The 16926-nt window shown below is 42.0% G+C and overlaps 1 protein-coding gene across 7 annotated transcripts in view; it reads left to right on the top strand.

Annotated features, from left to right (window-relative positions):
• SGCZ (sarcoglycan zeta) overlaps nucleotides 1–16926 on the top strand; it is a 623247-nt gene that overhangs the window by 65639 nt on the left and 540682 nt on the right. The window contains exon 1 of one of the 7 annotated variants that reach the window (XM_043970998.1): nucleotides 12851–12905. The exons of the other annotated variants lie outside the window; for them this stretch is intronic. The gene's annotated coding sequence lies outside the window, so the exon portion shown is untranslated. Of the gene's footprint in view, nucleotides 1–12850; nucleotides 12906–16926 lie in introns of those variants that run through there. 7 annotated transcript variants of the gene reach the window in all.

Genomic DNA, 16926 nt, shown 5'->3' on the forward strand with positions numbered 1-16926 from the left:
GACCCAGTGTTCTATTCACTCTGTCCCCTAATTGCCACCCAGCTAAGATGGATCAGAGTCAGGATTTGAACGCAACTTTAAAATGTATTGATAGGGGGCAGTTAGGTGGCACAGTGGATAAAGCACCAGCCCTGGATTCAGGAGGACCTGAGTTCGAATCTGACCTCAGACACTTGACACTTACTAGCTGGGTGACCCTGGGCAAGTCACTTAACCCCAATTGCCCCCGCAAAAAAAATTTTTTTAAATGTATTGATAGCATGTCACATTTAGCCATGATTCTTTTCTGAAAACTTGTTGCCCTTATGCATCTGCTATTAGATTACTATAGCCATTTGATGAAATGTTAAATGTATTCACATGCTGTGGCTCACAGCTGAATTAATAACAGAGCAACATCTTTTTTTTCCTGACAACTTTGCCCTTGAGACGTTTCCTTTGAGCATGTGCTCTAAGCTAACACATAAGCTGAGAAATACTGCCAACCTAAGCTGTCCACTAAACTTCCCCAAAGTCCTTTCTTTTGTACTGGGGGGGCATATGCCCACCCCAACAAACTGTGAACCTTCCATGCTCTGTGGGATGGCTGGGCTTCTGGGGCTAAAAAACAATAATCCAACAGCCTGTTTTCTGAGGCCAAGTCCTTCTGCAGGTCACTGGGCTGGTGGTCAGGTACCGAAGGACTATTTATTGCCCAACCTGGACTGGGTAGGGCCCACCAAGGCTTCTTGTCCACTGGCAGCATGGCCTCTGGGTCCCTGCATGCTGTGATGAGGCATGGGTGGGAGGATGTGAGGACCACACCCCACCCCTATCTATACATGAGTAAATAGAAGGAAAGAAGTAAAACCTGCCAGAATTGGACATCACCAGACAATAGACCCTTCCCAAAGCAGACTCACAGCCACACATCCCTGGATTAATGTCCTTTCCCTCAACCAGGCACCTCCCTCTCCCCAAAGGATCATGGCAGTAAGCAGCCCTAGAGTGCTTTGTGGTTACCCCAGACTCTCACAGGGTTCATCCCCCATGAGGAGGGCCTGACTCCTGAAAGCTCTCAGACCTAAGTTGTTGGGCTATTGATCCAGCCCTTTCTAGCGGCTTCACCAGGAGCAGAAACTGAAATATCCTCAATAACCAAAATGATCTACATTGAGGAAAGCTAGGTTCTGTTGTTGTTGTTGCCTTTTTACTCCTTTAAAGTAACAATCACTTTTATTGAGGTCTATGGAACAGGAAGAGGTAGCCTGGCCCGGTGCATAGCCAGAGCCCTGGGTTATATCCTGGTTGTGTGACCCTGGACAAGTCACTTCATACCTGAGAGCCCCAGGAAACTTCCTAATACCATAAGTGGCAAAGAAGGTGCAGACCAGACTACATAGAGTTTCCTCACCTATATCTCTCTACAGAGAAGCAACTGCATGGAGCACCAGGTGTGAAGTCAGGAATATTGGAGTTCAAATTTGGCTTCAGACATTTACTGTGTGACCTTGGGCAGAAATTTAACCTTTAAGCCTCAGTTTCCTCATCTGTAATGGGGATAATAATTGCACTGAGCTCCCAGGGTTGTTGTGAGGATCAAATGAGATAATTTTTACAAAGTGCTTGGCTCTGTGCCTGGGATACAGCTGACACTTAATAAGGGCATGCTCCCTTTCTCTTCCCTTTGCCTCCATAGCCAATGAAATCACAAGTCTGTAGAAAGAAAAAAAGTGAAGCTGGGTAAGAAATAGACAAGGACTGTAGAGAAGGCACTCTGGTTTGCTTTGTTCTCTTTTTGTAAAGGTTATTCCCGTGAAGAGCAGGGGGGCAGACACACAAACATGTACCAGGGCTTGGAGAAAACCTAACATTAAAAAAAACCCAAAACACCCAGAGGCTTTGGGTCTAATTATGTACATTGGACTGAAAATTTCATCTTGAAATAAGCATAGCTTCTTTAAAAGAATTGAAAACACTGTCATCTGTATATATTTCTTCTTAAATAGAGAAACCAAGGCTCCTCTCTTAAGGGAAATGTGTCATAGAAAGAACAGATTCAGGGACTGAGACTTAATCCCAGATCAATCAATTGTCACCTGTATGACCTTGGACAAGTCATTGCACCTTTGTGGGATTCAGTTTCTTCATCTGTTGGATGGGATTGAAAGGTTTGAAATCTCACCCCCTCTCACTCTTAATTACTCTAATTGCCTAAAACCAGACAACTGGAAGAGGCATTAATATTCAAGGACTAATGGGACTACAATAAGGAACAATTAGATTTTTTTTCAGTTGAGAACTGACACCTTTTGTGCTTTTCAAATAATATAAGTCACTGGCATCAAGTCAGTTACCACAAACTTCATGATGCAGTATTTGTAAAGAGAAATCAGAGATATAAGTAGGGTGGGGCCATGGAGCTTTGCTCCAAGAAGGGAATTTTCCTAGGACTGGCTTGGATGATTTCCCCGATATTTGACTGGCTTTTGGTAGAGATTATACTGTTCTAAAGAAGGAGGCATTGGGAGTGAGGGAATAAGGAGGGAAATGACAAGATGCTGCAAATGAGGTTAGAAGTAGTCTTGAGAGGGGGTGCAGGACAAGCATCTCGTAGGGTTCCTACAGAGGGGCCAGAGGTCAGTGACCAGACCTGGTGAAACTGAGGATCTGGCTTAGCTTCGGGGTGAGGAATGAGGACCAGCACCAGAAAGTTGGACCCCTCAGTGTAAAGAGCAATGGAATTTCTGGGGTGGACTCAGCAAGGGGGAGAAATGTGGAGCTGCTCATGTCAGGGGCCCCAGGACCTAAGTGCTGGAAGATACTTGCCTCCACCTCTTTACCTTCCCACTAGGATTGCTCTGAAAAGAGGGGGGCTAGTGGTGGAGGGAGTCCTGTTAGCTTTCCTCTTCCATAAAATATCCATGAGTTGGACACCTTGCTTTTTCTAAAATGCCTCTCATGCTACCTTAATAGTTTGCTTTGTCTTTTTCCTTGAAGTTCAAGGGATTGCTTCCAGTCCCCTGTTAATTCCTCTCCCCAAAGGCCTTACAAAGAGTACCTTTCTGGTCCCCCCCCACCCCCCAGTAAGCAGACTTCTTGGATGCAAAGTGCAAAGTGCAAAGATAGGGCTGACTTTCATCAAGAATGATTAGTGTAAGGGGGCAGCTAGCTGGCGCAGTGGATAAAGTACTGGCCCTGGATTCAGGAGGACCTGAGTTCGAATGTGACCTGAGACACTTGATACTTACATACTTACTAGCTGGGTGACCCTGGGCAAGTCACTTAACCCCCATTTCCCTGCAAAAAAAAAAAAAAAAAGAATGATTAGTGTAGAGTAGTTATTAATGGAAGCGCAGTCGGAATCGGCAGTTGGGAGTGTGTAAGTTGGTGCTGGCTGGGAGCCCAGGGATCATGGACAGATGAGACTTGCCTGCTGTTGATTGGCCTCAGTCCCCACAATCCCCCCAAAAGAGGACTTTGACAAGCTCCATGAAGTGAAGGCCAAAGTCCGGGAGATTATGAACCAGTTTGGCCCCTCAGCCTTGATCAACCTCTCCAACTTTTCATCCATAAAACCAGAGCCTTCCAGCACCACCTCCATCTGCAAATAACCAAGAAATAACACATGGGAGGGGCAGGGAGAAGACAGTGCTGCATTTGGAGACACAGAAGAGGCCTCCACAATATTGCCTGTGGAATTATTTTCTATGCTTTAAAGAGAAGCATATATATTTTTATTAACAGTACAGCAATATCTCTAGTGACTGAGGAGACCCCTCCCTTTTACTTGCCCTCTCAGAAGGGAGCAACGTATCTCAACCCAAAGGAGATTTTATTTGTGGTTTATCCTAAGCAGTTGTCCAAGGGACAGAGAACATCCTGGTCTTGTTTGGTGCAATAGTAGAGGTTTCTCTTTCCTCAACGTATTTTGTAATGTCAGTGTTTATATGAATGACTGATTTGTTTTTCAAAAATAAAGATGTTATTAATTTAAAAAAAGAATGATTAGTGTCAATGAAAGTTACTCACTGGTCCAATGCAGGTGTGGACTTGAGCAGCCCTCTGCAATTCTGAGGTCTCTCAGGTAGCCTCAGGAGCTCCCTTAAAAGGGAGGGGGGGCCTGCCTTTCCTGATCTGAATGAGTTGCACATTGTATTCTCCTTTTTAAGCACTCAGAAGGTCCACCTGTTTCTCATTTGCACTGAGGCACTCAAGGCTTACTTTAGCCCTCACAGCAGTTTCCAAAACTGCCCCACCTACCTCAGCTTCCCAGAGCCCTGCCACAAGCCCTCTCTAACTCCTGGAGCATGGGTTTCTGGGCAAAGCAGCATTCTGCGTTTTGGTCTGATCCCCTGGCCAGTTTGAGCACTATGGGAGCTAGCTTGACGTGAACTCACTCCCTAAGCAAGGAGCTTTCCAATTCATCAGCAGAGCCCTGAGCCGTCTCCTCCAGCCCCTGGCCCTCTGCAATGGGCAGGGGGATTATGGCTTCTCCGGGGAGCTTTTCCTCTTTTTATTCAGGTCTAAATGGCTTACCAGTCAGTCAAGCATAACACAGCAGAGGAGCACATCTTTTGCCAGGCCAATCTTGTGCACCTCATACTGACAGTCATTTCTCTGAAAGTAGAATTCACTCTTTTGGAGTCTGATATCATGCTCTTTTTACTCTGAAGACAAAAAAAACAAAGAAATATCCTTTTGTTGACCCTAAACTCAGGCCAAATATCTCCTTTCTCTTAGAGCTGGCTCCAAAGGACTTCATCTAAAGTGTCCAGTCCCTTCAGGTAAGAAATTAGAAATGGTTGGTTTTGTCTTCCTGACACACAAAAGTATTCAAAATTTAAGTTTATTATAATTTTATTTCTATAAATATAAATGCCTTGTTTGGTCATTTAAATATTGATGTGGGCTAGAACATTGGGTACAATGAGATAATGAGATAGAACTTAGGAGGAGTCAATACAGCATTACTCTTGGGTGAAAAGAAAACCAACTCTACTAGTATGGAAAAGGCAGAGCAAAATGACTTGTCTCAAAATAAGTCCACTAAGTAGCAGTGCAGTAGATGGAGTACCAACCCTGGAGTCAGGAAGATCTGAGTTTCTATCTCACCTCTAGCACTTCCTATTTGTGCAACCCTAGATGGGTTGGTTACTTAATCTCTGTCCTCCTCCATTTCCATAGTTGTAAAATGAGGATAATAACAAGACCTACCTCCTAGGGTTGTTGAGAGGATCAAATGAAATGCTTAGAATTGTGTTGCAAACCTCAGAGTAATACTATAGAAATGTTAGTTTTCATTATTATTATTAAAATGTTTTTCCACAAAAAATGTTTTGAACCAAACCTCTGATTTCCTCAGTGTCAAAAATTCCTGGTAAAGAAGATTCCTTTACCTCTGTCACTTATGCAGTTACTTATACTGTTAGAAAGGGGCTCTGGGAGGTTCAGTGATTTGTCTAGGATCACATAGGCTGTATGTTTGAGAGGTAGCACACAAAACCAGGCCTCCCTGACTCCAAGATTGCATCTTTAATCACTATGGCATGCTTCCTCTCTTCTCAAACTGTATGGTAGTTTGGTGAATGTTAAGCTCAAGATAAGCTGATAGGTTAGGCAACAAAGCCAAATGGTGCCTTCAGTTGCCTGGAGAAGCATCTTGTCCAGGACTTTGAAGTTCAAGTCCTTTCATCCTCTGACCTGTTCAGGCAACATTGAGACATATTGTGGAGTTCCAGGTCAAACATGTTGGCACAGACATTGATAATCCAAAGATCAGCCAGAGGAATCCAGCCAGGATGGGGACAGGCCTCAAGACTGTGTCATATGAAGGTCCTTTGAAGGAAGTGGGGATATTTAACCAGGAGAAGAGATAAGTCAGAACTTAGTACCTGACTTCAAGTACTTGTTTTGTTTTCCCCTAGGGAACTGGTAGAATTTGCAGAAAGACAAATTTCTGCTCAATCTAAAGACAAGCTTCCCAACAACTTGAGCCATCCAGCATCAGAATAGGCTGCCTTTGGAGTCTGTGAATTCCTCCTCATTAAAAGTCTTCAACTGAAGGATTAATGACCACTTGTTAATCAAGTGAAGTCAATGAGCATTTGTGAAACATCTACTATGTGTCAGGCCCTGTGCCATGTACTGTGGGTACAAAAAAGGGGGCAAAACAAAAATAATTCACATTCCCTGCCTTCAAGAAACTCAGTCTATTGGTGTAGTGGTGAGGAGAGTCAAATAGGTATTGGATTAGATGATGCCAGCTATTCCTTTCACTTTTTGTGATTCTATGATATTTTATAGAATACAATAGTTTGGGGTTAGAGGAGGAAATACTTCCTGGCAAAATATAAATTCTCTGTGATACTTGCCATGTGCTTTCTTATCACTTTGCTGGGGTCTTACTGTTTTGGATAAATGATGGATGGAAAAACTGAGAAGGTCTTGGAGAAAAGATAAGGAAATCTAAGGGGTAGGGTGATACCAGACTAGGCATATACCGTTATATAATGTGTCAGAAAAAGTCTTTGCTTTGGATAGTTTGGGGTTGTTTTCCTTAGTTAGATGGGTAGGTTCAGTCCAGAGAGACCATCAGTCAAAAAACATTGATTAAGCACCTACAATGTCCTAGGCACTGTGCTCAGTGCTGGGAATACAAAACAAGGCAACATACAGTTCCTACACTAAAGGAGCTGAGAACTGACTTCTAGGAAAAGACAAGATGTAACAATAAGATTTATTATCTATATATCTTCAGCCAAGGACTCGATGGATTTCTTTCAATGAAAATTAACATGTTGGGATCAATATCTACAAAAGTGGTGAAGAACACATCTAGGCTACCAACATGGCAAAGGAATGACTCCTAATTGTTGGTACTTTGAGATCTGGAAGCCTGACCTGAATCCATGGATGACATTTTCTATTCAAGAAATCTTGCTCCTTGAGGCTTTCTCCCTTCTGCAGTTATATGGTCATTCTGTATCTGTTTATCTTTGGGCTACCCCTGCACTCCCAACTAGATGGGTCTCGTCCTAGTCCAATTTTTCCCATCGCTTCTAGTGACCAACTTTGTCTGTGACTAGTATCTCCAGTGACATGACTTATGTGGGTGGGAGAGAGACAAAGACAAAGACAGAGGCACCTCTCCTCACCCTCCTCAGCAGCACAATTCCCTTTCCAGGGCTCTAACACTAGAACTGCCCCCCTCCCCAAGCTCCTGAGCTTGGACCCTTGTACCTAAGGATGGAGTAGTCAGTATTCTTATTATATGGAAGCCCAAAGGGACTTGTCTTAAGCCTAGAGCCAATTATTAAGTGCCTCCTGTGTGGTATAATCTGCCTTTATCCTGGGATCAAAGCAATAGAATCCTCACAAATTGATTAAGAGCTTATCTGTACCTTCTGGTGGAGTGCTAGGAAAATTCCTTAACTCTTCCTTTAAACTCTAGACTAATTCAATCAACCTGGGTCTTCAATGATTAGGTAAATGATGTTGGAAACCCCATCTGCTTACAATGTGAAGTATGTGTTTGTATCATGACTGGATGCACTCTATATAATATGAATATATATTACACATACACATATACACAACACTATGTACATACAAACATATGACATAGACAGTGTTGGAGAGGTTGTATTCATACTCAGAACTATATATTGATCTAACTATTCTGGAATGTGATTTGGAATTATACTCAAAAAGCAACTAGAATGTTTGTACTTCTTGGATCAGAGACCCCACTTCTAGGCATATATCTCAAAGGGAATCAAGGACAAAAGGACATTTTATTTTCCTTAAAATATCAAAAAACTAGAAGCTAAGTTGATAGCCATTATTTAGTGAATAGCTGAATAAATCATGGTAAATGAATATAGCAGACTATTACTTTGCTATTAAAATTGATTAAGACTACAGAGAAGCATGTGAAGATATATGCCCTGATGCAGAGGAAAATGAGCAAAACCAAGGGAAAAAAATCTTCACAGTATCTGTGAGACTCAGTTTAAGGACCTCCTTCTGCATGAGGTATTTCCTACTCTGTTTTCTCCTTCCCTCTGGTAATGCCTCCCCTCTCCCTCAGGTTACCTTGCATCTGTTTTGTATGTGTCTTGCATATAATTATATATGATTAAGTTGTCTCTCCGATTAAGATGTAAGTTCTTTAGTAGCAAAAAGAATGATTTTATACTTTTGTATTCATATCTCTAGCTCATGGCACATAGTAAACACCCAATAAGCCCTTTTAGATTGATTGAAAAAATGTAAGGGCAGCTAGATGGCGCAGTGGATAGAGCACTGGCACTGGAGTCAGGAGTACCTGAGTTCAACTTCGACCTCAGACACTTAACACTTACTAGCTGTGTGACCCTGGGCAAGTCACTTAACCCCAATTGCCTCACTAAAAAACAAACAAACAAACAAAAAATGTAAGCACAAAGAACAAAATAAGACACTGAAGCCAAGCACAATAATGACCAAGCTTGGCCCCAAAGAAGTGAAAAAATGTGCCTCATTCCTTTCTTTCCTGAGGTGGGGAAACGATGATGTACATCATTCCATACACTGTTAGACTCAGTTAATTTGTTTTTTAGTTTTGCTGAACTATTCCCTGCCCTCATTTATGTTTTTTTCTTTGTTATAAGGGGATGGCTATTGGGTAGAGTCAAGTGAAGAAATATATTGAGAAATGAAGGTGATTACAAAGCCAATTTCAGTACACATTTTAAAAAATAAAGAAATGTGAGTCACAATTATGTACCAAAAAGACGTGACCTGTGGCACATGAACAGGAGCCTGTACCAGGCTCTGGGATTTGTGAGTCAGACTGGAAGGAGCCTTAAACGTCAGTCATAGGTTCAAAGGCTCCTAGATTTAAACCTGGAAAAGGGGCTTTTAGAGGCTATCATGTTAAATGCTCTCATTTTACAGATGGAGAAACTGAGGCTCATGAAGGTTATTTGACTCACCCATGTTCACACAGATGATACATAGCAGAGTTGGAATTTAAACCAAAGTCTTCTAAGTCCAATACTTGACTCTTTCTACTGTACCCAAATAATTTCTGGAGATGGGTCAGCACGAGCTTATTGAAGTGATATAAATAAATCTTTCTTCCAAGGTTACAGGAATGAAAGTGGAGGTGGTGGGATAGGGGATGGGGTGAGAGAAAGAGAATATTATTATTCTTAGTGAAGCCCACCTTGGCCAAACTGTAGGCATGGGGGCAGGGACTCAAATCTCTCATGGATTCCTTAACTCACATGTTCCCTATTCCTGGGTTGTCCACTCTGGCCTTGCACATTGATGATACTCACCACACAAGGGAAGAAATTTATATTTACCCTGTTATTTTTCCTCCCTTGGATTGCCAGCTAAAGTTTGCTGACTGCGTTTGGGGGAGGAGAGCAGGATTTCTTTCATAAAAGACATCGCTACCTCAAATGACAACATTTGTCAACATCCAAACTAGTAAATGATGTTGCCTATAGATTTGTCTCAGGCCAGGCCACAGAGGCAGGGCCGTGAGGATCCCCTTCAGTAAACCCTGGCATGGAGCTTGGCTTCTTGAGATTGGGAGAAGGAGATATGTGGTTGTATTGGTGTCCCCTTTATTGGGCATAGGAGAAAGTCCAGAGCGAGACTGGTACTCTCACAGAACAAAAGCCTTGGAAATCATTTGCCTACAAAAGCCCACAGTTGAGGAGAGTTCATCAGAAAACCTTAGACTTTCTCCAGGCTTCAGTTTTACTTTATAGAGTATTTTTCATCTTCCACGTGTCCCTTACAAATCCTGTGATCCCTAATTTCACAGTCCTTTGGATATCTATTCTTTTCAGATGCATTAAATGAAAAACACCTTCCAAAAATGAAATTGGGCAGGACACTTTCTGAATTAATCTCTTGGTTGTTTGCAATGAATGACATCGGCAAGTACCCTTCTCTCTCAGGACAATTCACATGTCTTTGTGGTTTCCCTATGAGGAAATTACTCTTCCCAAATGAGCCATGTCCTGACTCACCTCACTCCTCAGATGAATTCTTCTATCATATGAATTTGGTAACCACTCAAAGTGAATGAAAGGCTTTAACTTTGGAATCCAAAAAGTGGATACTGTAGGATATTTGGAAGCCTACCTTTTCACAGTAAGGAGTCTTTAGAATAAAAAGTGGATCCTCTTGTTGAGTAAAAATCCACTCAATACCAAGTCTTCACTTTGACCATAAAATACAGATTAAGATTGTAGTGGACACTCAACTCTCGAAGGGAGAGTCCATGTGCAGGACCATGAAGCTCTCAGGCAAATACCATTTCTTTTCCTTTTTTAAAAGAAGGTAATTTGATGGGATATCCAAGATGGACGTTATCATGTGGGCCTTTTCCTTTTGCCTTAGTCTTGGTAGAGAGAGGGAGAGTGGGCATGGGGAGGTGATCCTGCAGTCTCAAGGCAGCATATCCTGCTATGCTCAGTAGTCTCTGAGCCCTGAGCTGGTCTTGTTATCCAAAGAACAACCTTGGGAAGTTCAGACATCCTTGGATGACAGCCTCGGTTATTTGTCCACAGCCCTAGTGATTCTATGAATATGTGGAAGGCTGAGCTCCCTGTGATTACAGGAAGAACTCCTCACCTCCACCACCCTCCCAAGAGAACAAAATGGCCCCTTGATCATGGAGAACACAAGCCTGACTGAGCTACTGTTGACACTATGAGTCTAGTCAAAAGCTTCCTGGATGTCCCTATATGCAAGTGCTTCAATGCCCGTTCCAGGCTTCTCAACACTTAGTGAATGAAATCCTCTAGTAATCTGTCTTGGTAATTCTCCATTACAGGTACACAGTGATCCCAAAGAGATCAAATGATGAATCTAGTAAGTTTCAGGACACTTGGTCTCCTCTGGCACAAGACCAGGTACATTCTGGCCATCATTTGGGGCTCCATACTTTTACCAACAATCTTGACCAAGGCCCTGAGTGTGAGCTACATGGGGCAGAGGGAGCCATCCCATCACCCAGCAGCATCACTGCTTTCTCTGCTCCAGTTTCATTGTACTACTTTGAAGAATATCAAGCCTGCTGGTCATCTCTCTGGACCCACAGCAGGTAGCTCTATTTCTCTTCAGAACCTGTTTTTGAGGACTCTACATTTAGGCCAGTCTTCAGGGGAAGAATCTCTCTGGACTTAGTTAAGTGCTTTGCTTTTTAATGGCCATGAGACCTCAGATCTTCAGCCCTTTGAAGAAAATGGACAGAGATATGGCTTCTAATGTCTGGGGGCTACCATTCAGATTTGCTGTGAGCTCCTCTTTGTTTACTCTCCTTTCTTTAGGGACATCCCCCCAATCTCCTTCATTGCTCTGTTCCTTTGGCCCATTGGCCTTCCCTGGTTGTGGAAATGATGTAGGACAGAGCTTAGGAGAATGAGGACTTTCAGAGGCTCTGTGGGTTTTTAGAGCTCATTAAAGCTAAAATATCATCAGCCTAATAGTCAAATCAATAAAGACTTGCTGAGAAAGAAGCAAATGGATTCAAAAACAAAGAAGAAAGTAATAAGAGAGGGATGGTGGTAGAGAATAAGGATGCCTGGAAATGATCAAACTCTGCACACATGACATTTTGTCAACACTCCAAGAAATAAGAAACATCTTAAACAACCCAAATATATGATGTCCAGGACTGCTGGTAACAAAATATGACTTACCAAGTCAAGCTAACCACTGTTCATTATGGCCTTCCTGTATGGCCTGTTCCAGGCAATGGAGCTACAAAGACTGAACAAAACACCCCAACCCTCTCTCTTTCAAGGGACTGATGACCTGCAGAAGCTATCCTCAGATCTGGAGGATTGAAGGGATCCTTAGTAAACTCTCCTCCTTTCATCGCTTTATAAATTCCACTGGTGGTTCAATGGATAGAGCACTACACCTGGAGGCAGAAAGACCTGAGTTCAAAGTCAGCCTCAGGCACTTCCTAGCTGTGTGACCCTGGGCAAGTCACTTAACCTTTGATTGTATAATAAAATGGATCTACTAGGGAAGGAAATGGCAAACCTATTCAATATATTTTCCAAAAAAACCTCAAATGGGGTCACAGAGAGTCTGGCATGACTAAACAACAACAATATTCTCAGCTCCAAAGAAGGCAGTGACTTCTCCAAGCCCCTTAGGATCTGGGACTTGAGACCTGGTTGTTGTCTTCACTTCAAGGTGTCTCTCCTCAGCACTGTGTCTGCTATAACACTTTTCTTACATTGGGGTTGTGAGGATGCCAAAGACGGTGACCATGGAAGCCATAGGGAAAACAAAGAAACAAACAAATGCATTCCCATAGGCAGGGGGCCAACTGCCAAATGGGTGGGTCAATGGATTATCAGTTAAGAGGCAGGCCTAAAAGCTCTGTAATTCCCCAGTGGATTTTGCCATAAAGATGCAATCAATACAGTGGGGTTGGTGGTGCTGTCTCCAGGGATATGGAAGTCATAGTCTCTTTTTTGCAGTGAGGCTCAAGGCCCTCCGGCTTCTCCAGCAACTCCCTGGTTGCATGTCTGGTGCCTGCAGCCAAATCTTAAGTGAGGCAGGGAGAGTCCCAGGCTGGAGATCTTCAAAGTCTAGCCTGTCCTGCCACTTAACTTGGGCCATGGGTGGAGCAGGGACCTCCAGATTGCTGAGCTGCTCATCTTCAGTAATTCAGGAGGGAGAGCTGGCCACACCAGATGTTCCCATGGACAGGGAAAGAATTGGGCCAATCTAATTCTCTAATTCCAGCATCTCTTTTCTCGTAGAGTATGATGTCAGGGGCTCAGGAAATTTATTCATCTTCTATTGAGAGGACCTCAGAGTTCATCAAACTTCATCTCATTCGATTTGCCCAATTGTTCCAGGCCCATCAGCCCACACATTATTACAAGATCTCAGAGCTGGTAAGAACCCTGGTGGTCTTCTAGTCCAACTCTAGCTAAACAGGAACCCTGTCTGGAACATTCCCAACAGAATTATTCAACTTTTCTGAGAACCTATAGTGATGGGAGACTCACTACCTCCTGAGGAAGCCCATTCCTCATTTATGTACCTCCTACATAGTTTTTCCCCTTTTATATTATTAATAATAATGACCAATTCTGTAGTGTTTCAAGGTGCAAGAAAACTTGAATAAAAGAAAAAATGAAAGAAAGTGAAAATAGCATGCTTCAGTCTGTTCCATCAATGTCAGTTCTTTCTTTGGAGGTGCTTCATGATTAGTCCTTTGGGATTGTCTTGGATTATTGTGTTGCTTAGAATAGTAAAGTCATTCACAGTTCTTCATCAAACAATATGGCTATCTCTGTGCACAATGTTCTTCTTCTGATCACTTCACTGTACACATTCAGTTCATACGTGTCCTTCCAGGCCTTTCTGAAATTATCCTGTATGTCATTTCTTATAGCACAAAAATATTCCATCACCATCATATACCACAGCTTGTTTAGCCATTCCCCAATTGAGGGGCATTCCTTTGATTTCCAGTTTGTACCAATAGGTCTTTTTCTCTTTTGGGGAATATCTTTGGAATATAAACCTAGCAGTGATATTGCTGGATCAAAGGGTATATACAGTTCTATAGCCCTTTGGGCATAGTACCAAATTGCTCTCCAGAATGGTTGGATCTTTTCACAACTCCATCAGTGGATTACTATCCCACATCCAAGATTTTCCTTTTTTTATTATATTTGTCAGTGGCTTCTTTCAATTTCTTAGCTCAAAGTCCAGATTTCACAAGAGGGCTAAGTCCTCCTAAATGATAGCACTTTTCATCTACTCTCTGTGTTTTATATATTCAGAATTCTTTTCATGCTGTCTCCTCAATTGGACTGGAAACTCCTTGAAAGCAAGGATCATGCCATTGCCTTTCTTTGTATTCCCCATGTATTTGGCACATAGTGGGCACTTAAAATAATTTTTGATTAACCAATTGTCCTCAAGGATCTTGCTACTAGAAGGATGCATGCAACATGTACACACAGACTGACAAATATAAAATTAATGTAAAATACCAAGTATTTCAAGAACGAACGAATGAATAAAAAGCAGTAATTGTTTCCTCTTTTCTAAGCACTGAGAATGCAAATACAAGACCTAACACACCACCAGCCATCAAGGAATTTAGGTTCTAATATAAGGAGATAATATACAGGGAAATGGGAGCTGGGGAGGGAGATTTTTGTTTGGAAGTTTACAGGGATGATGAAGAAGCAATAAGGAAGTAGACTGACATACCCTTTATGGGGAAAATAACAGCTGATTTGAGTGCTAATAACAGAGGGATCAGAAAAGTTCTGTGTGTGAGGAGGTAGCATAGGAGCTATGTATTCAAGAAAGTTAAGAGATTTCAAGAGGCATAGAAGAGCAAGGAGGACCTTGAAAATATGGAAGACCACCTGGGCAAAAGCAAAGAGGTGGTAAATGACATGGCATAAATGACAGACAATTAGTAGGCAAATTTGAATAGAACAAAAAGTAGGAGGTGGGTGGGAATGGGGGAGGTGTGGTACTAATATTAAATAAGACTGAAAAGCTAGGAAAGAGTTATAATGTAGAGGGCAATAAATACCAAATTAAGGTGTTTTTTTTTTTTAATTTAAACCCAGTTGGGAATACATAACCATTGAAGATATGTGAGTAGAGGGATAGAAAAGTTAGATCTCTGTTGGAGGAATATCAACTTCACAACTGTGTAATTGCAATTTGTTGAGGACAAAAACAAAGCAGGTAACTAATTCAAAAGTCCAGACAAGCAGTGCAGAGGCCCTGGACTACAACAAAGGTCATGTGGGTTGAATTAAGAGGGGTAATGCAAGAGAAATTGTGGAGCCATGAGTTACCATGATGTAGCTGTTGTGACAGCCAGGTCTCAGTGAGTGACTGACTGTGTGACCCCATTAGTCGTCCTTGGACTTGCTTTTTGGAAGGAATTCCAGATCCAAGATGGCTTTTTAGTTCAAGACTATACAAAATATCTATAGTCATTCTTGTTAAATGGGGCACAATTAGTCAGTCAGGAAAAACAAAACAAACAAACAAACAAAAAACCTATTATAGGAGGGGGCACCTGAGCTGAGTTTGGAAGCAAACCAGGGCTCTTAATTTTTTAAAAAAATATTTACAATTCCAAATTCACTCCCTCACTCTGCCCTCTTCCCTACCCATTGATAAGGCAAGAAATACAACTCCTATTAACATATGAAGTCAAACAAAATATTTGCCACTCTGATAGGGAAGAAGTAGTATTTCAGAGGTGTTTTAATTTCTATTTCTCTAATTATTAATTATTTAAAGCATTTTTTCTGTGAATATTAATAGCTTTGAATTCTTCAAGCTGGGAATTCTAAGAGGTGGGAAAGAAGTCTGTAATCTTATTTGAATTCACATCTTCTGGCTCAGAATCCTGCCCTATTTTCACTGTACCATGCTACCTTGGGTTTGGCTGCTCTCCCTTCCAACCCAAGAACTTTCAGGGGCCCCCTACTGTCTGCTAAAAATTTTTTAAATGTATTTTTCTTGGCATTCAAGACCTTGTTCACCACAGCTCAGATTCATGCCCTCACAGCCCCACCTTTTTCCTGTGCACTCTAATATCCATACTCTTGTCCTTTAAGCCCAAGAGCTCAGAACTAGGAGGAAGAGAAAGAAGTTGCAGAGAATGTTGACAAAGTTGACAAAGGAAGACATGTATTGAAGTCAGGATATCTACAGGTCAAATCTGGCCTTAATCACTTAACAAGGTGATCCTATGTGGCCAGATCACTCACTTCACCTTCAACCTCAGTTTCCCCATCTGTAAAATGTGGATAAAAATAACACTCCCTACCTCACCCATCCCTGGTTGCCAGGGTTGCTGTAAGGATCAAATGAGATAGTACCTGTAAAGTGCTTTGCAAACCTTGTGGTAATGTTTTGCATAATTGCACATGTATGACCCATATCTGATTGCTTACCACCTCAGGGAGGACAGAGGGGAGGTAGAGATAGAATTTGGAACTCAAAACTTTAAATAAAAATGTTTATTATTATTTTACAAAAAGAAAGGAAAAGCCATTAAACTCTGGATATGTGGTAAAAACATGAAAGAAAGAAAGAAAAAAGAAAAGAAAAGAAAGAAAGGAACCACTGAAGCCAGCAATGAGAGTTGAGGAGGGAGAACATTCCTGGCATTAGGAACATGGGAGCAGATGGCCATTGGAACTCCCCAGAAGCAAGAAATGGTGTGCTTCCTTCAAGCCACAAGGAGGCTGGTGTCAGTGCTTTGCTGTGAATATATGGGGAATAAGATGTAAAGAAACTGGAAGAGTGGGGATGGGGCAGGGAGTCAGGATATAAAGGGCTTTAAAAGCCAAACTTGTGGTATTTGATCTTGGAGATAATAGAGAACTATTTGAGGTTATTGAATGGGGAGGAGTGTGTGTGTGTATATGTTTGTGTAAGAAGAACAGAGAGAGACAGAAATGTGATCATACTTATACTTTAGGAAAATCAATATAGCAGCTGGTGGAGGAAGATGAACTGGAGTGGGGAGATGTTTGGAGTCTGGGACACCAACCAACAGGAGATTGCAATAGTCAAGGTGAGGAAGGTCTGGACCAGAAGGGCAATGTCAGATGAGAAAAGGAGACATGCAATAGATGCTCTAAAGGTAGAAACAATTAGACTTGGCAATGTATTGCATATGTGAACTGCCTATAAGTGGGAAGTCAAGGGTAACTAGTATGAATGATAGTGATGTTGTTGTTTGTCCTTCAGGTTCTCAAAGACGACCATGATATCTGGGTAATATTATGACTTGCAGTGAATTAGACTTAAGTGAGGGAGGGTTGTGCAAGGTCACCTACCTCACAGAGCCATCTGGGTTCAGTGGTAAGACATACATCAGGACAACTGCAGAGGCCCTAAATATTTCAGGAAATCTGG

The sequence above is a fragment of the Dromiciops gliroides genome, chromosome 6, assembly GCF_019393635.1.
Source record: "Dromiciops gliroides isolate mDroGli1 chromosome 6, mDroGli1.pri, whole genome shotgun sequence".
NCBI lineage: Eukaryota > Metazoa > Chordata > Mammalia > Microbiotheria > Microbiotheriidae > Dromiciops > Dromiciops gliroides.